General features: G+C 45.6%; 1 non-coding gene across 1 annotated transcript; it reads right to left on the bottom strand.

Moving 5' to 3' along the window:
* Nucleotides 1-236: 236 nt before the first annotated feature.
* LOC142441740 (U1 spliceosomal RNA) lies at nt 237-404 on the bottom strand. Its single transcript, XR_012783089.1, has one exon. It is a non-coding gene; the product is annotated as a U1 spliceosomal RNA (small nuclear RNA).
* Nucleotides 405-23,497: the final 23,093 nt, after the last annotated feature.

Below are 23,497 nucleotides of genomic sequence, written 5' to 3'. Positions count from 1 at the left end.
CAATAAAACGATGAAAAAATGTACAGCTTCTAAAACCCATGGGGCACTCCCACTCTGTCACATGGGGTCACAAGGAGCCAACATTGACTTGATGACCCCTCGGAACAACAGAGAATGTCTGGTGGAGAGTGTCCTCTGCAGCCTCCAGGAGGTGTGGTTAGAAGCTAGGTAACCCTAGATGCATTCCAACTTTACCATCTCCATGAGCCATTGGTCTAATGTCTTTTTTTTTTTAACAGAAGAGAGTGCCAACGCAGTCCCCCACTACCACACATTATGCAGTCGAGTTTCCCACATTGGGGAAATTGCAGGGGTCAGCACATCCGGAGTGCAATGGATAAGCCTTGCCCTGGGAAAACCACCTTCGTGATCATGGTATCTCCCCTGCCCTGTCAGGTAAGTATTAGATGAATTTCTTTATAGTAGTCGATGGGCTTTCTGGCTCTTTCTGACTTGGTGGACTAAGATGAGTGTTACTTTCTAGTACTCAATGGGTACCTGGGGAAGCAGATCCACCACCACAGCAAAGACCAACCCACTGCTTCTGAGTTGACTCCAACTCATAGTGACCCAACATCGGGTGCCTAGGGCTATGAATCTTGATGGGAATAACCTCATCCTTCTCCTGTAGAGCAGCTGGTGGGTTTGAACTCTTGACCTTGAGGCTAACAGTCCAATGCTTACCTGACAGCACTACAATGCCTATGAAACATTATTTCTTCTTTAGAATCAACTGTCAAACTCCTCAGACTCCTGCTGACTAGGATAGATGTTCATCTTTTGCTGAATAGGCTCCTTCCTGGGACAGGGCCTGGTGCTTCCCCAGTTATCCTGGGGGAGGAGGCAATGACGAGCCAGGGGGAGTGGGTCCTGAGGAGAATTGGCATCGGCACGTGTGGTAACTTCCTCAGAGTAACTCCTCTGTATGATGGGGAAGCTGCTCTGTAGATGGGGCACAGGGAGGACTCTCAGGCCAAGGTCCTACTAATTTCTCAGGGTCGTCGTCTTTTCTTACCAGTGCTCTTACTCAAGCACAAGAACCGTGGAAGGCTGTGCTTTGAGCAGGTGACTTTCATGGGTTGAAGTATGTCACCCCAAAAGATATGTTGAAATGCTAACCTCCGGTTCCTGTGAATGTGACCTTACTTGGAAAAGATTTTTCCATTGGCAATGTAATCCATTAAATTAACATGAGGTCGTGTCGCCCTCCCCACAAAAAGCATCACTGTTGTCAAGTGGATTCTGACACATAGCAACTCTGAAAATCAGAGAACTGACCAATAGGATTTTCTGAGGCTGTAATATTTACACAGTGGACTACATGTTCTTTATTCCTAGCAGAAGATGTCAGCTGACTTTACAGTCACTACAGCACTCTAAGGGGTTCTCAAGGCGCGAGAAATAAACACTTGGCCACTAACTGAGCGGTTGGCAATGTGAAGGCACTAGGGGTTCCCTTGGTAATTTGCTCCTGTAAAGTCTATAGCCAAGCAAACCTCACAAGGTAGATTGAGTCTGTTCCATGGGGTCACAGTGAGTGGAAATCAATTGGATGGTCCCTAACAACAAGCTCAAGATAACACTCAACTCTCTCGATCCTTTGGCCTCGAGTTGGACTTTACCCCATGTCCCCACTGGTCAGCATGGCGTAATCCTGACACTGTGGCTTACCTGTGGCCCTCACCTCCTGGTAACAGAGGTATTCAAGGGCAACTTAAACAGGTGAGCCACTAAGGGTGTGCTGGCAAACGTTGAACAACCGAGTCTCAATTCCAAAAAGAGAAAGAAAAGAGCCCTCGCTCAGCATTTGAAGCATTTCCCAATTTCCATGGTGTCAACACGCCCACCCTGGACAATTTCAAGCTCTGCACATCATTTCCCTGGACGCCTAGTTAGAAAGGAACACACATGACCGACTTCTGTGAGCTGGGGGACCCATGGCAGCACTCCACTGTGAGCAAGTCAGTCCTCAAATCCCATCCCGATGGTCTCTTTGCTGGAGTGCCTCCTGGAATCCATTACCGACTCAGTCAAGGGCCTAGCAGAAAACAGATGGCACACACAAATGGGGTAATTTGGGGGAATTTTAATAAAATAATGACTTACAAATGGTAGATAAATAGGCAGGGTGGAAAGAAACCACAAAGGGCAGTGGAGCCCCCGGAGCCTAGGAAGAGCCGGGAAGGGAGAGAGTGGGCTCTGGGGCCGGGATCAGAGAAGGCCACCTGACAGGAGTTGTGTGTTTGGGTCAAACAACACAGTCCGCCTAAGGAAATCCCTCAGAGGGAGCGGGGGAAGAGATGTCCTCCCTGCCTTCTCCTTCTGCCTCGCAGCTACTCTGCTGCTCCCTGTGGGTAGGGTGGTCAGCGGGCCAACATGGCTGGGCTGACCTGGTTTTAGCATGGAGGGCTGGAAGTCCTGGGAAAACAATGTTGCAGTTAGTATGGAAGGCTGTGTGTGGAGGTGTGTGTGTTGGTACAAAAGTAATTCAGCAGCTCCCCCCCCCCCAAAAAAAAAGCCAAAAACAAACCCAGGAAACACCAAACGTGGGACCTGAAAGTAACACTAAGTTCCGTGTAAATGAGACTGCCTGTGTGTTTTCCTCTGGCTGCGAAGTTGGCGACCATGACTGTGACTCATAAGAATGAATGGCCCCTTGCAGTGGTGGTTCAAGGGGCACCGCTTACCTTCCGTGCAGGAGTCCTGGGTTTGGTTCCCGGCTAATGCGCCACCCATCTGTCAGCCATGACTTTCCCGCGGCTGTGAGGCTAAACCTGTCTCAGCGGAGCCTGCAGGCTCAGGCTGTCTAGGAAGAAAGGTCCGCCAGCTCACTTCTCAAAAGCAGCCTGTGGAAACCCGATGGCTCACAATGGTCAGCTCTTCAGCCAACCGTGGGGATGGTGCGAGTCAGGGCACTTTTCTTTTTGGTGGACGGAGGGCCGCCGGGAGTTGGGGGCCAACCTGATTGCAGCTAACAACAGCACCACCTCATCGCGGCAGTCTGTAGTCAAGGGTGTTAACCGTCCGCCTTTGACTTTGCCTTACGAGGGCTCTTGTGGTTGTATTGATAGAAAGTCACTGCCAATGAGTGGATTCTGACTCCTAGTGACCCTATAGGGCATGCTCGGGGTTTCCAAGACTGCCTCTGAATGGGGGTCGAGAGCCTCATCTCTCGCTCATGGAGAGGCTGGTGGTTTCAGTCTACTCACCTGTGGTCAGCAGCCCAAGCTGTAGCCCACTAACCACCAGGGCACCTGTATTGCTTAAGAGCTGCCTTAAAGTTTGCCATCATCTGCACTGTGGTCGTGTTTCTAAAAGTTCAGATCCTAGAAAATAGAATGATCATAATGCCCTAGCCAGCATGACCCGGCAGCACTGAGGAAGACGGCTCACAAGGGGTGCTATTTTCTTAACAGACGAAAGACACACGTAACTGGCTTGAGGGGGTCAATAACCAAAACACAGCACGCCACACAGTATGCTGACAAGACCTTCAGATGGAACATGGCGGAGAAAGGGCATATGAAGTAACGGGCCACGACTCAGGGTCAAGAACGAGCCCTACCCAGGCAAGGTCTGGAGGGAGGGTCCCCCAAAGCGAGGAGCAGATCCCTCCCTTCTGCAGTGTAGGACAGCTCTCCCGCTCCCCGTGAACGATCCTAATCCCTCAGGACAGGGCTCCCCTCAGCCATGCACATCTCCTCTTGGCCTTCTTCCCTCCTCTCGGTTTTGTGCTGCCGGATGCGCTTTCTCTTAGACCTCCAGCTGCCTTCAGTGCTACAATCCTTGACACAAGAACCACAACACTAAGCCCACTGGCAAACCCTCTGTCTGAAGGCGCTGAATGCGCTCTGTCTGTCTGCTCCTTCTCGCCTTGCCTCTGACCATCTCTGTAGAGCTGACTCCTCATGTTCACAGTGACTCGGTCCATTTGGTGGCCTTTCGAGCCACTTATGACATAACAATGGACTAATCCACTGGTTGAACTAAACTGACCAATCCCCTTGCTGGACTCCACCACTCCAAGTGCCTCCATCGATTGACATAACCGACTTTTCCTTCCTCTGCTGGTAGGGGTCTTACACACCTTCTTTGCGTAGTCAGCCATACAAATCTGCAAGACAGTGGCCTAGCAAACCATCCTGGCATCCTTTGTGAACCAAAGGCCAAACAAGCCAGGTGTAAAGAAAGAAAGATCCGGGCCTGTAACAGGTTGTCTGCTTAACTTGTCTCTTAGGTTTGTGTGCTTGCTGTCTCTCTCTTTCTTGTTCTCCGAGAACGGCTCTCTCTTTAGTTTTTAAAACAGTTTTATTCGCTTATAATTCACATAGACAATCCAATAGTTCAATCACACCAGGAAGAGTTGTACAATCACCACCAGAATCAATTTAGAATCTTCTCTTCATTCTTGTACCTCTCATTATTAGCTCTCCATTTTCCCCAAACTCCCCTGTCATAGCTTCAAGGCACCATCAATCCAGTTACTGACTCTAAGGACTTACCTACCCTGGATTTCATACCAAAAAAAAATATTTAAAAAAATAACCAAAGCTCACAACAATAACGAAGTAAAACATAAAACACCTCAATTGAAATGAGGGGAAAATGTTGAAAACTAGAACAAATTTAAACTGAATCAATTCACTGCTACTGAGTCTATTTTGACTCACAGTGACCTTGTAGGAAACACGAGAATGACCCATGGGTTCCTGAGCCTGAAACTCTTTAAAGGAGGAGAAGCCTCGTCTTTCTCTCTTGGAGCAGCTTGTGGGTTCAAACTGCCGCCCTGGCAGTTAACAGTCCAGCACTCAACCACTACAGCACCAAGGCTCCCAATGGAGCAAAAGGGAGATCAAATGATAAGGTGCTAAATTTTAACTTAACAGCATCTGCAATAATCCACTTCCCAAGGCATTCTGTATTCCGTATGTGGTCTTCTTTTAAACTCCCTTATATTTGTGTGTTTTAAAAATCCATAATACTATGGCCTCCTAAATCTGGAATGAAGGGTTGGAATAAATGGCTACATCAGAGAATAGAAACATTATAAGAATATTTTATTTTCTTATATGTATTACTTGTTTAATTAGTCTAGCTATCAATCACTCCTCATTACCACTGTTAATTAGTCCTATTATTGTTTTAATTTAAATAATAACACTCATGCAGCAGAAAAGTAATACAGAATAACAGGAGGAAATCATCTTGTTTCAAATAATCACCGATTTTTCACGTTTTCCTGTTGAATCAATTCACATATATGTAGAAAAGTTTGCTCTTTACTCTGCTGGAGGCGGTGATGGTTCAGTGGAAGAATTCTTGCCTTCCATGGGGGAGACTCAGGTTCAATTCCCAATCCATGCATCTCATGCCTAGCTACTGTTTGTCTATTAGTGCAGTCTTTCATCCTGATCAGATACTGAACAGATGAAAATGGGACTTCCAGACTAAGCAGACCAGGAAGTAAGGTCTGGTGACCTAAGTCTGAAAACCAGTCAGTAAAACCTATGGATCACAATGGTCCAACCTGCAACCCATGACAGGGCTTGTGCAGGACCGGACCGCACTTTGTTCCATGGTGCATGCGGTCTCCATGAGTCAAGAGCAGATGCAATGACAGCTAACAAGAGCAGCGCATATGATACTGTTTGATTGCTTGAGTGATTTGGTCTGGTAGGGTTGTGTCCTGCGTTGACTGTAAAATGCGGGTCCTCCTGCCCATTGGTCAAACACAGCCTTGAGCCCCAGAGCAGGGAGCCTGTAGACCCTGGGCGGAGCAGAGTGGACTGGGAGTGGCTCTGAAGGAGCGGATCTCCACTTGCTGTGTTATCTCGGGGGTCCAAGACCATCAGCAGCAGACCCACCCCAAGAGGTCCATAGTATGAAGGAGCCCGGGGTTTCTGAGACTGCTTCCCGGTCTGTTCAGCGGTGGCACTGCCAGTGCCCTGCAGAGGCCCCCAGGGAGGGTGGCTTTTTATTCGCATGCCTCTGAGCAAAAGGGTGCTTCCATTTCCACACTTGTGAAATGAAGGAGAAAAAGCCGAGACTTGTTGTGGACTAGAGGCAGGGGAGCAATATGAACATGCCCGGGAATATTAGAGATGAAATCATTTCTTGGCATTCCCCCCCCTTCTGCCTTTCAGTCCAGTACAACCTTGAAAAGCATGCTAATTCTCTAAAAGCTGAAAATTTGATTCCCATCATACTGGTGGCAGACATTTACTGAGGGCTGACGATGTGCCAGAGCCTCCGCGAAGCGCTTTTGCTGGGATTATTTTAGCTAATCCTCCTGACACACTTCAGGTGTCATTCTCCCGATTTAGTCTGCAGATGTGGAGAAGACCAAACGCAGCAAATCAGTTGGCCCACATTTCAATAAGGAGCACATGGTAGATGTGGGCTTTGAACCAGGCCTCTGACTCAGCCGCACTGTGGCCTACTCAGCATCCTGACTTTTTAATCGGAGCACTTGGCAATGCCAGGATATCAACCAGACAACTGTTTCCTGTAGGGAGCTTGGCATCAAAGATTGCAGAAGGGTGGTGAGAAATGTGCACAGCAGGGAACACTCACTGCATCAAGCCCCCCATCTGCATCAACCAGGCCACTGATGGATTTCTAAAATCCGCCAGGCTCAGCAAAAGATAACATCTCCATGGGCCAGAAACATAAACCAGGAAGCAGGATTGAAGAAGCCACCAGCCTACGGCTCAGGGGGTCTGGAAACCGTTAGAGGAGTTGCAGAACTTGCTTCCCACGGGTGGGGGGAGGGGGGAGAAGTGGGGGTGGTGGTGGTGGTGTGTGCGGCTGAGCTGCCAATGCTTCCCACAGAGGCAGGAGCACAGAGCCAGGGAGAGTGTGATGCTTCATCATTAGCTATAGGATGAACAAGTCAGCCTCGGAAACCCACAGGGCTGTTCTACCCTGCCCCATTGGGTCCTGATGAGTCAGCATCGACTCAATGGCTGTGAGTTTGGTTTTAGTCTACCAGCTCCACCCAGACTTAAGCGATATGCCTAGAGGAAGCAGATATGGTCTTCTTGCAATGAGGACCTGGTCACTTGACCACATGGCTCCGTGATTAGAACGATCACATCTCCTGTTCTCGCCTAAGGACGGACCCTCTGAGAAACCCCTGAGAAAAATCTGGGTCTGAACTGGAGGCCCCACAGTTAGATGGTTTTATTGCTGCAGTTAGTTCTGTCGAGCCAACTCCAACTCATAGTGACCCTGGGCTTGATAGAATGAAGCTCCCCCACCCCCACCCCCAGGTCCTTTATGGGTAAGTCCATTGTGTGGCTGTTCTGCCGATCCAGTTTAGGAAGGGTTGTCCTCATTTCCACTGACCTTCTACCAATCAGGATTTCTTGCTAGTAGTTGGGCTTTCCTGCTTGTATCCAAAGTAAGTGAAGATACGTCTCGGCACACTAGGGCCTAAGGAAGGTTGTGGTTCTAGTTCTTCATGGGCTGATTCATGTGTGCTTTTGGCTGGCCAGGGTGCATTCTGTGTCTTTCCTCAGCACTGCCGTGGGAATGCATCAGTCCTTCTGAACACCCAGAGGAAAGGAATGATAAGTGTGGAAAAACTCCACCACAATGAAACTGTGGAAATGAACTTGTTTACTACTGATGGCTGTGCACCCAGTCAATAAAATCAACACAGGGGAGATGAACATCACTTTAGAGAAAAAGAAATTAATAGTGCAATCTAAAAGAATTTGTAAAGGATCACAGTGCTATATGTTTTCTAAGAGTTGAAGAAGCAATAGGAGAAAAAAGAACAAGAAATTAAGGCCGAAACCAGTGTGGTAGTTACATCATTTCGTGTCAACTTGAAGATCTATGAAAGGGTCGGGGTGGTAGTCAACCTGTCAATCAGGTCACAGCCTGATGGGGCCTCCTTGTGGGAGTGGCCTTCTCATAAGGAAGGCCCTGGCAATCTACCCCTCTCTCCTCTCTCTCTGTCTTCACCTTCCTGCTGGCTGAGCCTGGTTGCTGCCAGAGTCCTGGAGATGTGTCCACCGCCGCTGGATCCACAAGACTCTGTACCCACTGGCCTGCGATCTCCCTGAATTATGCATATTGCATGTGACTGTGTGAGTCTGAAGAGGTATTTATGGACTAGTATTGGACTTATGGGCCTGAGTTAGACTGGGCTGGCATATACATATATATATATATATATATATATATATATATATATATATATATATATATATATATATATATATATATATATATATATATATCTTTTTCTTACACATATAGAGAGTCTCTGGATTTGTTTCTCTCGGTAACCCAGCCTAACACAGCCTGGTAGAAATGATTAAAGAATAGATGGATTGGGGGGAAAATAATGCAAATCTTGGAGATAAAACAGTTAATAAAAAATTTAAAGCTCAATTAAAAAAAAACAAACTCTGTTGCCATTCAGTAGATTCTGACTCACAGGGACCACATGTGCAGAGTAAAACTATATTCTAAAGGCTTTTCAGGGCTGTGATCTTTCAGAGTCAGAATGCCAGGCCTTTCTCCCAAGGCACCTCTGTTCAGTTAGCAATTAAGCACTTAGTCATTTGCTCTATACAGAAGGTCTCCACAAAGCTAAATAGCTGGGATAAACTCTCAATGCAATGGCTAAGGAGAAAATTGGTGAATTGGAAAATGAATGTGGTGAAATTTTATTCAGGATGCTACACAGAAAGAAGGTACCTGAAAGGCAAACAAACACATGCAAAAGTATTTGACATCATTAATCAATCTTAGACTACCGTATCCAAAATCAACTAGATATTTGTTAAAAGTCAGTTCTAAGCCAAAATGAAACAACACTGTTGAAATTTCAGGGATATGAAGAGTTAACCATGTGCTAAATCTAATGGAAATAGAATTGATGCAGTTAATACTAACCTAGAGGGAAAAGATTATTTTTAAATCAAACACCAAATAACAGAGATAAAAAGAGACCACCTATGCAAGTAAGAAAAACCGTGAACCACGAAGATGAAAAAACATTCTAGAATTTGTATTTACTCTTTGCATCACAAAAATATATCGTACAAAAGTTAAGAATTACAAGGAGAATTTACAAATCCACAAAGGTGGTGGAGAAGCTCTCACATCTTGCTTTATGCTTTTCAGGCTTGAAAATTCAATATTCACTATTGCCATCCACCCTGCCACTTTCGCTGCGTGCCTGCATTGTTGGGATGCTGCCACTTCAGTGGCTCTCAACCTTCCTAACGCCGCAACCTTTTCATACAGTTCCTCATGTTGTGCTGACTGCCCCCCCAACCATAACATTATTTTCATTGCTACTTCATCACTGTCATTTTGCTACTGTTATGAATCGGGCGACTCCTGTGAAAGGGTCGTTTGACCCCCAAAGGGGTCGTGACCCACAGGTTGAGAACCGCTGGGCTAGTTGCTGATGGTTGGGTGATCAGAAGATGATCAGGGACTATCTAGCATGGAGGAGAGCCTACGCATGAAACCAAAAACCAAACTCACTGCCGCTGAGTCCATGACAACTGACAGCAACCCTTAGGAAAGGGTAGAACTTCTGTGGGTTTCTCAGGCTGTAACTCTTTATAAGCTTAAAAAACCCGTCTCTTTCCTTTGGAGTAGCTGGTGGTTTTGAACTGCTGGCCTTGTGGATCACAGGCTAATGTGTAACCACTATGCCACCAGGGCTCCTATGCACAGGCACTAAAATAATACCTCCTAGGACAATCTTATTGATATCCGCAGGCCATCTGCTCCTAGTTTGGAGGTCCCTTCCATATCCTACATTCCATAATAAATACAAACTACATACTCTATAATACCCATACTTCATACTTCACATTTCATGCTCCACTTCCATACTCAATTATCCATGCTCTATACATGATACTGCACACTCCATATGCCACATGTCACTCTAAACACCCACCCACCACTTTATGTCCTCCACACTCCACATCTCATTCATCTCCATTCTCAGCATTTCGCTCAACAAGCTCCATACCCTCAGTATATGTATCTAATGTCACACGTACTACTATTCTTTGAATAAGGTTGCTTATTTCCTTTTTTTAAATTTAATTTAAATCAGTCATTTTATTGGGGACTCTTACAGCTCTTATAACAATCCATACATCCATTGTGTCAAGCACATTTGTACATATGTTGTCATCATCCTTTTCAAAACATTTGTTTTCTACTTGAGCCCTTGATATCAGCTCCTCATTTTCCTTCCCCCCCTCCCCACCTTCCCACCCTCATTAACCCTTGATAAATTATGAATTATTATTATTTCCATGTCTTATGCCCTCCGCTGTCTCCCTTCAGCCATGTTTCTGCTGTTCGTCACCGTGGGGTGGCAGTTACATAATCTCCTGTCAACTTTAGCAAAGGGGTGGAGTCTGACTGTCAATCAGGTCAGAGCCAATAACGCCTCTGTGTGGGCATGACCTTCTCCTGAGGATTCTGGGAACTCCTGTCTTCCTCCCTGGAGACAGGGCACACACTCTCTCTGCGAGTCATTCCTGGTGACAAGAAACATGGAGCTACACTGATGTAGCCAGAGCCATGGAGCTGTAGGAGTCACATGTAGACCCACACCAGAGCTGAGATGGTTCCACTGCCATTGGATCCACAAGACTTTCCACCCACTGGCCTGTGATCTTCCTGCATTCAGCATCATTGCATGTGTTTTGTGAGTCTGAAGAGGAATTTATAGGCTGGTATTGGACATATGGACTAATATCAGACTTATGGACTTGATCTGGACTGGGCTGGGATATTTTCTTAATGTACAATTACTCTTGATATAAAGTTCTATCTTACACATATATAAGTGTCTGTGGATTTGTTTCTTGAGTCAGCCCAGACTAACACAGGGGATATGTACATCAATCATTGCAATTGGTCCCCTTTTTCTCCCACAACCTTCTCCCTACCCTCATGGTATCACTACTCCCATTATTGTTCGTGAGGGGTTTATCTGTCCTGGATTCTGCGTGTCCAAAGCTCTTACCTGTACCAGTGCACATGCTCTGGTCTGGCCGGATTTGTAAGGTAGAACTAGGGTTCATGATAGTTGGGAGTGGGGAAGAGTTAAGAAACTAGAAGGTTGTTGTGTGTTTCATCGGTGTTATACTGCACCCTGGCTGGCTCATCCCTTCCTTATGACCCTTCTGTGACGGGATGTCCAAAGGTCGACAGATGAGCTTTGGGTCTCCACTCATTCACATCAATATGATTGTTTGTTTTGGGTTTTCTGATCCCTGATCCCTGGTCCTCATGATCACATAGGCTGGTGTGTTTCTTCCATGTGGACTTTGTTGCTTCCCACCTAGAGGGCTACTTGTTTATCTTCAAGCCTATAAGAACTCAGATGCTATATCTTATAATAGCCTGGCACCATCAGCTTTCTTCACCACATTTGTTTATATAACTATTTTGTCTTCAGTGGTCATGTTGGGAAGGTGAGCATCACAAAATGTGATTTCCCCATAATTGTGGTTTCCCCATAATACACCAAGTCTCCATTATATTTGTTATGGATTGAATTGTGTTCTCTGCAGATATGTGGCTGGGCCATGATTCTCAGTGGTTTGACAGTTGTGTAATGATGTAATCATCTCCCATGACGGGATCTGCTGGGATCAACCAGTCTTGCTGACTTGGGTGGGATGCAGCATCCTTATTGAGGTCACCGCCCTGATTTGATGTCAGTGGAGTTTCCCTGGGACTGCCTGCACCGCCACTTAGGGAGGAAAAAGGAATTGTAAGTGAGCAGAGAAAGAGGGACCTGATGACCACCAAGAAAGAAGACCAGTAGTCCCAGTGCTGAGAACCTTCTAGACCCATGGGAAAAGTGACACCTAGACATAGGGAGATCTCTACGGAATGCTGAACCCACACATGTTGACACAGCGAGACAGCAGTTGCCTGGATTCAGACTTATAGCCTCCTAAACTGAGAAAATAAATTTGTTTTTTAAAGCCATCTTTTTGTGTGATTTCTGTTAGCGTAGCACTAGCTACCTAAGACAATTCCTCAGAGATACCCTCTTCTCTTCCTGAGAACATCTGCCTTTGAGATGAGTCTTTACAAGTACCACAGTCTCAATGACACCTACATGGTTACGGGTAGGATGAAAAGTCTGCCTCTCGGTTGCAGCCCCAGGGCTTGAAGGCGACTGAAGAGCAGCAGTACCTTCCTCTAGGGATGTGCCGTATGCAGCAGGAGGAGCTGCCCTTCCATCCAGCTAGGAGGAGCAGATGGAGGTAAACGCCAAGATGTGGGAGAGGAAACTGGGGGAACTCCGCCCTGATGCTGCCACCTTCTCAGTGAGGAAACAGGAGAGGTCAGGGAGAGGAAGAGGAGGCATGATAGAAAGGGTGGGGAAAGACTTGGCTGACTATAAAGCAAACCTTTTATCTTATGGCAAACAGATGGGCCACAATCTGAAGTCCGAAACTTGACATCATTTACAAACTATGTCTGGCCACAAAATACTTTTTCTGTATTATCTCTTGATTCAGTGTCCTTTATTTGTGGTACCTGTGGCATCAATCCATCCATTCATCTACCTACCTACTTAGACACACATGCATATACACACCCCTATCTCCATGTCTACATATGAACTTAAAACCCAAACCCACTGCCACTGAGTTGATTCTGACTACATGAGTTCTGAGACTGTAAATCCTACGACAGCCTAATCTTTCTTCCATAGAGTGGCTGGTGGACTGACCACCTTGTGGTTAACAGCCCAACGCCTCACCCACAGTGACTCCAGGGCTCCAATATCTGTATCGTTGAAAGACACCAGCTTTTGTACAACTTTTAACCACTTTTAGAGTTGCTACCTTTTTGTAGGCATTAGAAAAACATGGGGGTGGGTTAAAGAAATCCAACTTCCTGATTCCCCTCTCCCCCTCTCAGTTAAAGAGAAGGTGACAAAAGGAAAACCAAACCAAACTCCCCAACAAACCTAACCATTCATTTGTTTTACTTACCACCCAGCTCTGTCCCATTACTTCCATAATATGAATGCAATTTTAAGAAACAAGCAAGAGAATGCATTTTAATATAAGGCAAAGAGCAATGAAGGAATCTGTGTTGTAAAGGGTTAACTCAGAAATCCTGGGTCATCTCAATCCTGCACATCTCAAAGGACTTCAGGACTTGCCATGAGCAGCTGCCAACTTGCAAACCAAACTCACCACCATGAGATCTATTCCAACTCACAGAGACTGTATAGGATGGAGCAGAACTGCCTTTGTAGGTTTCCAAGACTGTAACTATTAGTAAGAAGCCTCATCTTTCTCCTGAGGAGTGGCTGATGGTTTCAAACTGTTGACCTTGCAGTTGTCTGCCCAGTGCATAACCCGCCGTACCACCAGGGCCTCTGAGAAGTAACTATCAACCCCTTTTCACCTCCTCCTCTTTTTCCTGACTGGTACCAACCAGGAGAGGAAGTGTGACCCCCTCTTGCCCAGGGCCTGGGAGGAGACTCACCTCTGACCTTGCATCAAGGACTGCTGACTGCAGGTTCAAAAACACCATGTTCTGAAATGCAACTTCTGGGACAGTGACATCTGGAATGTTAGCATTGGCTGGTCTCTCCACAGCTCCTTGACTGACTGGCCAGGCACCTTGGGCTGGGGAGTTAACCTCAACCTCTAGATAGTCCTGCTTTCCCTTGAGCTTTCCCATGGGCTCCACTCCACCATTGGGGCTGCTGTGGGGAGCTGACCTCCCTGGTGGCTGTTTGCACCTACCCAGAAATACAGTGGAAAGAAGATCTTGTGACCTGTTCCCATAAAGGTTACACCCAAGAAAACACCAAGGAGCATAACTCCATCACCCTCCTCTCCATAACCACAAGTAGAGTCAACAGGATGGCACCGGGGTTGTTAATGTGTTTCCATTTCTTCAGACCCTTCAGCAGAAAGAACCTCTCTAAGGTTAGTTGAAATATGAAAGAAACCTTTTCTTTATGATGATGATGTATATGTTTGGGCTGTGACCAGACAGGACAGGTGGAGAAGGCAATGAGGGATAAAAGAGGAGGGTATAGAAATGCCCGGGGCTGCTGCTGGAGTGCTGGGATGGGTCTCTAGGCTTGAGTCTCAGCTTCTTCTGCTTTGTTACTGATATTGCAACTCCCAAATTCCAAATCTGTTTCCATGGAGGCAATATCAATTGTAGGGCCCTATAGGGCAGAGTAGAACTGCCCCTGTGGGTTTCTGAGATCATCACTTATTAGGGGAGTAGAAAGCCGCATCTTGCTCCCACCGCGTGGATGGTGGTTTCAAACAGCGGACTTTGGGGTTAGCAGCTGAGTCCTTAAGCATGGCATCACCAGGGCTCGTTACTCATACTCATTCCCCAGGAACGTCCCCTGTCTCTCTGTGGGGGTGGGGTGAGGTGGGGCAAGAAAGGACCCAGTCACACAAACCCAGCAAAACAACAGTGGCCTCTTCCAGGGCACAGGGACCTACTCGCCAGCCGTTTCTTGCTGCCCTTCCCCCCTCGGCCCCACATTCAGAACCCAGGCCACAGCTGGATGGGGAAGGCGGGGACCACATAATGCGCACACCAGTGCTTCAACCCGGCATGGCTGTGTTTCATTTCTTTAGCCACTGTGGGGAGAAGTCTCGTAGCAAAACTTTCCTCTGGGCTGCCCAAGATTTCTCCTTTGAAGTAGCGCCCAACACGGCTACTGTACAGGAAACAAAGCCTGCTCTTCTTATAGGGGGCAGGCTTCCTCCTGCATGGCCACACCACAGGGACTGCAAGGACACAGCCGGCTTGCTTCCAGAACATGCTTCCTTGGCGGTAAAGGGTTGAACTTTTCTTTTCCACATCCCCCCCCCCAATCCCTTGCAATACAGCCCTAAAAACAAGATACCAAAGAGTTAATTTGCGTTTTTTAAACCTCTTTCCCAATGCCCCCTCTCATTCCTGCATAAAACCCCCATGTCCAGACATCAAATCAGTAAGCCCTGTTGCCTGTCAGGAAATACAATGTCAGGCCATTAGTATGTTAATAAGTCCGGAGGGCGACAGGTGGCCTACTAGACAGCTCAATTAAGCTGCTCATTAAACACACGCTAACGAACAGCCGAGGCAGGGCCTGAACAGCACCATTCTGTAATGACATGATGTCAGAGCGGACAAATGAGGAAAAATAACAAAAACATTACAGCAGGGACAGACGACACTAATAGGGGCCGCTCGCGCTACATCAGCCCGCAAATCAATGAGCCACAGGGATCAAAAACTCGGCCCAACATTCTCAGGAGACTGAATGCAGCAAGACTTTTTTGGTCACTACTTTAAAAACAGAAGAAGAAGAAGAAGCCACGTAACCCCAAACCTAAAATGATTGCTGGATATCACAAATTAAACTGCTTAAAAAGAAAAAAAAAGAGCAAAGTTTATTTACCACAGAGCTGATCAAAAAGTCTGAGAAATTTGTATTGTTGGGGCTGAATGAAAATCATTATTTAATGGGATCATCATTTACATTTGATTGGCATCTTTTTTTCTTTTTCAACCCACAGGTTCGAATCATTTGCCTGCCTAGCTGCACAGCCAGCATAAGGTCATGGCAGAAAGTGCAAGAGCATGTCCCCAAGTGTCTTAGGTGGAGCTTCTGCTTGTCCGTATTTTAAGGACAGCGATTTCCAGCAGCTGCTAGAGGGTCTGTCATTTTCATGTAAGGGGCTTCCTGAATAATAAAACCCCACCTCGGCCTGGCCTACCTCTGACCTTCAAGACGCACACTGCTAAACTGATAGGCTTGTGGGCCATTAGAAGGTCGTGACCGTAGCTCTTTGTCGCTGAGCTCTGTGGCATTAGCAGCTGATCTCTGTGTGCACACTTTGTGCCAGGTCTGTCGCAGGTGCTGCTACTCACCGGGTGGGGGCGAGAAAGCTGAAGGTGGGCAGAAAATGCTTGACCCTCCACGGATGGGTTTGCTTTTAGGGAGTCTTTTGGAAACAGCCATCTGCGGTGGTGGGGCTGTCTGTACCCACACTGACGGTCCTACTAGGTAGCCAGGCTGGGCGAGACTGTGTGAGCCTGAGCACGCACTTTCCTGGATGGTTTATGAAATGGGATTAGTGACTATTCTCTCTGTGTCCTTCCCATGTCCTCAGGGCAAAATATGTGTATGGCCATTGGGTTGAAAGACAAAACTCTTAACTGAAAGCCCTCTGAGAAGAAGCGGGAAATAAACTGTAGTGTGTTGCCAACAAGCACAAGAGAACTCAAACACGGGAGACCTCAGTGGTCTGTCTGGGTGCTTGGTCGATTCCCCGAAAACCCGAGGAACCAGTGTGGACCTGGAGGACACAGGGAGGCCGTCGGACTGCAAGGAGAATGGGGAAAGGGTTGGCTGAGGAATTCCTGGCCAGTTGCCTGTCTTTCTCAACCACCCGTCCCCATTAAAATGAAAAAAATAGTGAACATCTCCAGCCTCAGTATGAGGTGGCTTCAAAGTAGTCATGCAAAAGTGGGGTTCAAAGATGGTGGAGTTGCTCCACGAATTTTTGAAACTCTCTCGTATTTTCCTTGATAAATACGAAGCGGGGGGCGGGGGAGCTCATACTCCCTGGACACCATGTAGCCTCCTAGGCCTCCAGGACTCCTCTATGTGCAGGACTGCCATGATGCATGTGCTGTTCCTCACTGCATTGCCTTGGATCCAGCTCTCGATGGCCTTCTGTGCCACCGGAGGGAAGAGCCAGCTCCTGCACTGTCTGCACCACGGCCGAATGCTCCAGTCCACTGTTGCAGCCACTTGGTGTTTGGAGTGCCTTGTAATCTGCTGGGCTCGTGTTCAATCACTATAGTAGATGATATTCTATTATGATTTGTTCTGTTTTCCATTGGGTGAATTTTAGCAGTAGATCAAGCCTTCCTTCCTAGTCTTTTTCTGTCTAGAACCAATCAAAAAAACAAATTTGTTGTTATTGAATCAATTCTGACTCGTAGTGACCCTATAGGACAGAGTAGAACTGCCCCTGTGGGTTTCCAAGACTGTAACTCATGACAAGAGTAAAAGCCTCATCTTTCTCCAGCTTTGGTCTAGGCCAGCGGTTCTCAACCTGTGGGTCATGACCCTTTTACAGGGGTCACCTGATTCATTACAGTTAATGCAGTAGCAATGAAAATAATTTTATGGTTAGGGAGTTCACGACAACATGAGGAACTGTATGAGAGGGTCGTGGCATTAGGCAGGTTGAGAACCACTGGTCTAGATGCTCCATTGAAACCTCCCCACCATGCCTGACCTGGTAGTACTCACAGTAAGGGTGGTGCAACTGCTGGTCTCATGATAACCTGCGAACCAGCACAGTGCAACAAACTGGCAGATAGATAATGGGTCCCAATATGTTATGAAAAATATATTAAAATATATAGCTGATCAAGATCATTTTAAGTGGTGAGTTAGGAATTAAAAAATAAAAATTTTAATATTTTTTCTCCCCCCTACCAGATCCCAGCAGATTCTATTGAGCAACTCCTAGAGATGTACATACCCAGTGGGGAGTCTACTTTTTCAGGTCAGAAAAGGGAAAGGAAAGGATATCAAAGAAACAGAGGAGCGATCAAGCTTGTGTGTGTGTGTGTGTGTGTGTGTGTGTGTGTGTGTATGTGTGTGTGTGAGAGAGAGAGAGAGAGGTATGGTGGTAAAGCCAGTGGAGCTGAGATGTGACAAAGTTAGAAGCACGGTGTATATAAGGGCAGAGATGAGAGAGCTTGGTGAGTTTAGGGAAGCACAGAAGCGAGACCAATCTCATCTGTCAGTTTGTCCTACCGTGATGACTTGTCCTACTGTGGTTGCTATGATGCTGGAAACTATGCCACCCTTCAGGCCTGGCACTGAACTTACCCCGTGGCTCAATTTTCAACCAAAAATATGTGTGTACAGGGAACAGGAAGACCCCTTAGACTAGTCAACCACCTGAGATAAAGTAAGCGTTTGCCAGGGGGCAGGTTCAGAGGGCAGGAAGGGCTGGGAAAACGGAAGAATGGAAACAGGAAGCGCAGGGGGTTCATGAAGGGGGTTGCAGTCATTAACATGAAACAAACGCATCATTGAATGGAACACTGATTTGCTCTGTACACCTTCACCCAGTCACAACCAAAAGCTGCCGTTGTTTTTAAAGCTATTGCTACAGCGATGTAGTCCAGCAGAACTTTCTGCATCGATGGATATGTTCTTCCCCTGGCTACTTACATGGCAGCTCTTCTTTAAATTGCCACATGTGGCCACCTACCACCACCCACTGCCAACCAGTGAATTCCAGCTCAGTGACTAGGGGACAGCGGAGTAGAGCTGCTCCACCCGGTGTCCAACGCTGCGCATCTCTGCAGAAGCAGAGGATGGTGGGTTCACACTGCTGACCTTTTAGTTTGCAGTGAGTGCTTTAACCACTGTGCCACCAGGGCTCCTTCCGGCTAGTGGCTACCATCTGGTACTGTCCAGATGGGCAGGGTGAGGGAGGTGAACTGACTGGTGATGGATTTCATTTGGAATGCTGTGTATTCGTCTTTAAAGCCGGCATTTTCCCTCTCCACGGGCATCCTCAGTTCAGCAAAGTATTCATCTGTTCCTTTGGTAACGTGAAGTCCTCAGTGATCGTTACAAAGCCACACACAATAGGTATTTAATCAATACGGACTGGCACTGTCCCGGACACCGCTGATCGGAAATAAGTGAAAGAGAGGTTTCAATTTGCTCTCTCTTCTTTCCTTTTCCAGTCTGAATTCAAATCCCAGCTCTCACAACAGTGTCGGGTCTACTCCTGTCCTTGGAGCACCTGGGAAGCAGAACCAGCCCGTCCACCAGGGGGCAGTGCGTGCACCACAAGAGCAGGCTGGCGGACCTGCAAGGCTATTGTAGTGCAGGGACTGGGGAGAACCACTTCAGTCCTACTTCAGCGTGTCTTTTCTCTCTTCTTTCTTTCAGTGCTTGTGCTAGATGCTCTAAAACAAGTGCAGAGGTGAAGACGCACATTTCTTTTCACATAGGAAAGCAAAATGGCAAGAGATACTGGAAAGAGCTTTTGTTTTTATTTATTTGGTTATTTTAAAGAAAGAAAGAAAAAAACCACACACACACACAAAAGCAGGAAGGGAAAGTTCCAAAGTCAAGGCCATTGAAATGAGATGACAGTGAGTGTGGGCTCCTATTCAAAAGGGGCACATAAGATGCATGGGTTCCAATCCTTCCTGAAATCCCACTAAAACACAGAGGAGGGAGTTTAGAAAAGGCATAAACTTAACAGGTAAAAACAGTGCGTTAGTCCAGGTCGACTAGAGTAATAAATCCAGAGACATTCACATGTGCGTAAGAAAGAGCTTTATATCAAAGAGTAATTTCATATTAAGTAAACATCCCAGCCCAGTCCAGATCAAGTCCATATGGCCGATACTAGTCATAAATTCCTCTTGAGACTCACGCAGCACATACAATGATGCCGGATGCAGGAAGATCACAGGCCAGTGGGTGGGAAGTCCTGTGGATCCAGTGGCAGTGGATGCATCTCCAGGGCTCTGGCTGCCATCAACGGGGCTTCATGAGGCTTGTCAACAGAAAGGTGAAGCATAGAGAGAGTGTGGCCCACCTCCAGGTCAAAAGAGAGGAAGTTCCCAGAATCCTCTGAGAAAGCCACGCCCACAAGAAGGCATCATCAGGCTGTAACCTGATTGACACGCTAGGTGCCAGCCCTTCACTCTTAACATCCTCAACTTGACGCAAAGTTATGTAACCACCACAGAGGGTCAGCAGAAATGATAGCAGCTGTAAAGCTTGGAGGCTGTCCAGCAAATGGATGTTTGGTAACTGATGCTGCTGAGGAATCTGAATGGTAGGCAACCAGTGGGGAAGCAAGACACCAACTACGTCGCCTACGAATATTGATGGTGCAAGGGATCTACGGAAGTGGGAAGAAAGGTGGAGTTTACAAGCAGGAGGACTGATTAAAGTCCCTTTCAAAAAATAGCCTTCCTCTCTTGGTCTTCAAAGGACAGCTAGAAAAAAATGTTTACATTCTGAAATGTTGAGCTTTCTGGCCATCCCCCTTGAGTTACATCTTCTAGATGAGAGACTGAAAGAGGCTTTGCTTCAACGCTGCAAGAGAAAAGCTGTAGAGATGCTAACATCAAAGGCCCTCAGGGAAATGACCTAGGCAGATCACTGTGACTGAAGTCTATAGTGTACACCAAGCTTATCAGCAGTCTTCTTAAGCTCTGCTCTTAAGTATGAGGAGAAAAGGCCATACTCGATAGACAGAAACAGAGAGAAATTGGGGGTAACAGAAGCTATAGAAACTGTATCAGGAGAAAATTATGATGATGGCCAGAGAATTGGAAGAAGATATTGTACCCATGAACTAAGAATAGGATAATATAACATTTCAAAAAGCGAACAAAAGTGCTTGGACACATCAAAAATTTAAAAAAATAAAAAGAGAGAAGGAAATGCCTCTGCATGTGGGGCAAAGAGGCAGAAAACAGAGCAATAAAATGAAACAATCACACTAGACTGATGACTGTGCAGATCTGGAAAGCAGATCCTGAAGCAATGGGAAGAAGTCAACCAAAGATGAAGTTCATGATAACGACCCAGGTATCAAGTTCCTGCATTTCCTAGTGGCACCCAGAACAAGAGATGGAAACAGAGTTGCTAAGACACAGCATTATGATATTTTCTCACATTGTCCAAAAAGGGAAGAGTCTATATTTTCTCAGAAGAGAGGAAAATAATAATACTTTATACAAAAGATTAAGAATCAGAATGACGCTGGACTTCTCAAGAACCACATGATGGAACCGATGGAGAATTATTTCAATTTCCCGGAGAAATTAGACTTCCACAGTAGAATTCTATACCCAGCAAAACTATTAATGAAGTACAATAGATGCGTTTTCAGACATGCAATATATATGTTTATATACGTATAAAGACATCCTTTTCTCAGGAAGTTCCTGGAGTTGCTTTTGTCGTTGTTTAAGGTTTTAGAAAAGGAGTAAATCCTTGGAATTGTGGTTGAAATGTCCCAGTGTGAGAAGAAGCAGATGACCACTATTCTAAGGTTATGGAATTGGTGACTGTTGGACTTTGGTTCAGATCTCTTAGGAGTGAGATTCCCATGAATTCCCAGTGACTGTGGCTCAGGACTACCATATATTTACTATTTTAATATGTTCCTTTCTTCCTTATGACATGTTTTAGCCTGGTAGGTGTGATTCTGCCTTTATGAAAGAGTGATATTGAAAATTTTGTCCTATCACTAACCCCCATTGTTCATGTAAATAGTGTCCAGTCACTAAAGGATTGAATCTGTATAAGTCAGCAATTCATGTATTGGGGGCTGAAAGACTCACCTATACATATATAATTTCCTTCTCTCAACAGTGTTTTATAATCAGTATCATTGGCTACATTAATTATGCTAACAGTAGAATTACCTTATGCCCTAGGGGCTTGATTTATAATGTTCTCTATCATAAAATGATAATTATACCTCTAAAGTAAAGTGACCAGATTTTAACATTGGTGAAGTGGGACACCATTGATAAAACTCATATCCTGGCAAAATAGCCACATGGCAGCCGAAAACTGTATACCCTTGCTTGTCGTGCATTCTTTCTAAAACTCAGGACTTTAAAAAAATGCCTCAGATGCAGGCAAAATTTTTTAAAATCAGGACTGTCCTGCCAAAAGCAGGACATCTGGTCGCCTTACTCTAAAGTGAATCAGAGACATATATCAATTACAGATAGATGAATAGATTTGGGGCTTGCACATAGTCATAGATCTAATCTAAGAACCATCAGTTCTTATGGCATAGCTTTACTCCATACTTGCCTTCATAATGAGATCACTGAGGATATGGGTGCTATTGCAAGGTCTGGTCAAGATAAGATAGTGTACTGTTATCAGAGAGACTAGCATCTGTGGTCTCACAGGCTTGTTTTAAAACAAGCAACCATCTAAGTGAGGCAACAATTAAAGACACAGAAAGAACCATCCCAGCCTGTGTGATCCAAGGATTATAAATAATAAATCCAAATCCAAAGGAAGGAATGGTATAAGAGCTTACATTTTGAACACCTAGTTTACAGTAGGATATGGATACCCGTAGAATCCTAAAATCCATTTGCAGAATCCCCACATGGATTAAGCCTCCAGGGAACCATCATCCAGGAATATGACTAACTTTGCTATCATACAGAGAGCATTGTGAAGTTGATTGTGACAGATGTAGTTAGGTTACAATGTAATATTTTATCATTTGATCTCTCTTTTGACGCATTCTAGAGTTGTTTCAGTTTTAAACATTTTCTGCTTGCTTTTTAGTTAAGATTTCTCTCTGTTTTGTTTTGTCCTTATTGTTTTGGGTTTGTTTGCTACATGTTTGTGCTTTGGATGATTTTTTTTTGTAGATGAAATCCAGGATAGATAGCGCTATAGAAACAGTAACTGGATTGATAATTACTTAGGGATGTGGCAGAGGATGTTGGGCAGAAATGGAGAGCTAACAAAATGAGAAAGAAGAAAATTTTGGTAGTTACATAACCTGGTGCCAACTTGAGACTATTAAAAGTAAAGGGGTGGAGTTTTGCCTATCAATCAGGTCACAGTTTGATGACTTCATTGGGAGGCGCAATGGAGGTAAATAGCTTGCTGGAGGCGGGACACACACACACACACACACATACACACACACTCTCTGCTTTGTCTCCCTTGGAGACATTCCTGTTGACAAGCCACATGGAGACACCCTGATGGAACCAGAGCCCTGGAGCTGGAGGAACCACATGGAGACCCATGCCAGTGCTGACACTGGATCCACAAGACTTTGCACCCACTGGCCTGTGATCTTCCTGCCCTCAACATTATTGCATTGCTGTGTGAGTCTAATTTATGGACTAATATTGGACTTTTAGACATGATCTGGACTGTGCTGGGATGTTTCTCAATATATAATTGCTCTTTGATGTAAAGTCCTCTCTCACACACTAATGAGCATCTATGAATTTGCTTCTCGAGTTTATCTGGACTAACACAAAAATGTTCTGAAAGTGGGATGGTGAATGCACAACTCTTTTTAATATGATTGACCTATTAATTGCCTGGCATGTGAATATTCCAATGCAACTGTTTTTAAAGTGGAGTGAAGTAAGAGAGAGGAAAGTCTGGGGGTACTTTAAATAGAGCTTGATTTAAAGTTTTAAAATTTATTTTGAGATGAACTTGTTTGTCACTAAAGATTCCAAGTCCAAGTGCATTTCGGTTTTACTTTGCCTCCTTTTTTTTAAGCCACTCAGATCAATATCTAGGTCCAAGGGATAAGGAATCTGGAGGGGGTTGACATTTTTATTTTGGTGTTTATAAAAGCACACGTGTATATTTACAGTCCACCTCAACAAATGAAATAAACTACACCCCAGTCAACAAATGAAATAATCTACACCC

The sequence above is a fragment of the Tenrec ecaudatus genome, chromosome 2 (genome assembly GCF_050624435.1).
Source record: "Tenrec ecaudatus isolate mTenEca1 chromosome 2, mTenEca1.hap1, whole genome shotgun sequence".
NCBI classification, from domain to species: domain Eukaryota; kingdom Metazoa; phylum Chordata; class Mammalia; order Afrosoricida; family Tenrecidae; genus Tenrec; species Tenrec ecaudatus.
Note: the sequence above shows the minus strand (reverse complement) of the source record. Positions and strands in the feature narration are given on the sequence as shown.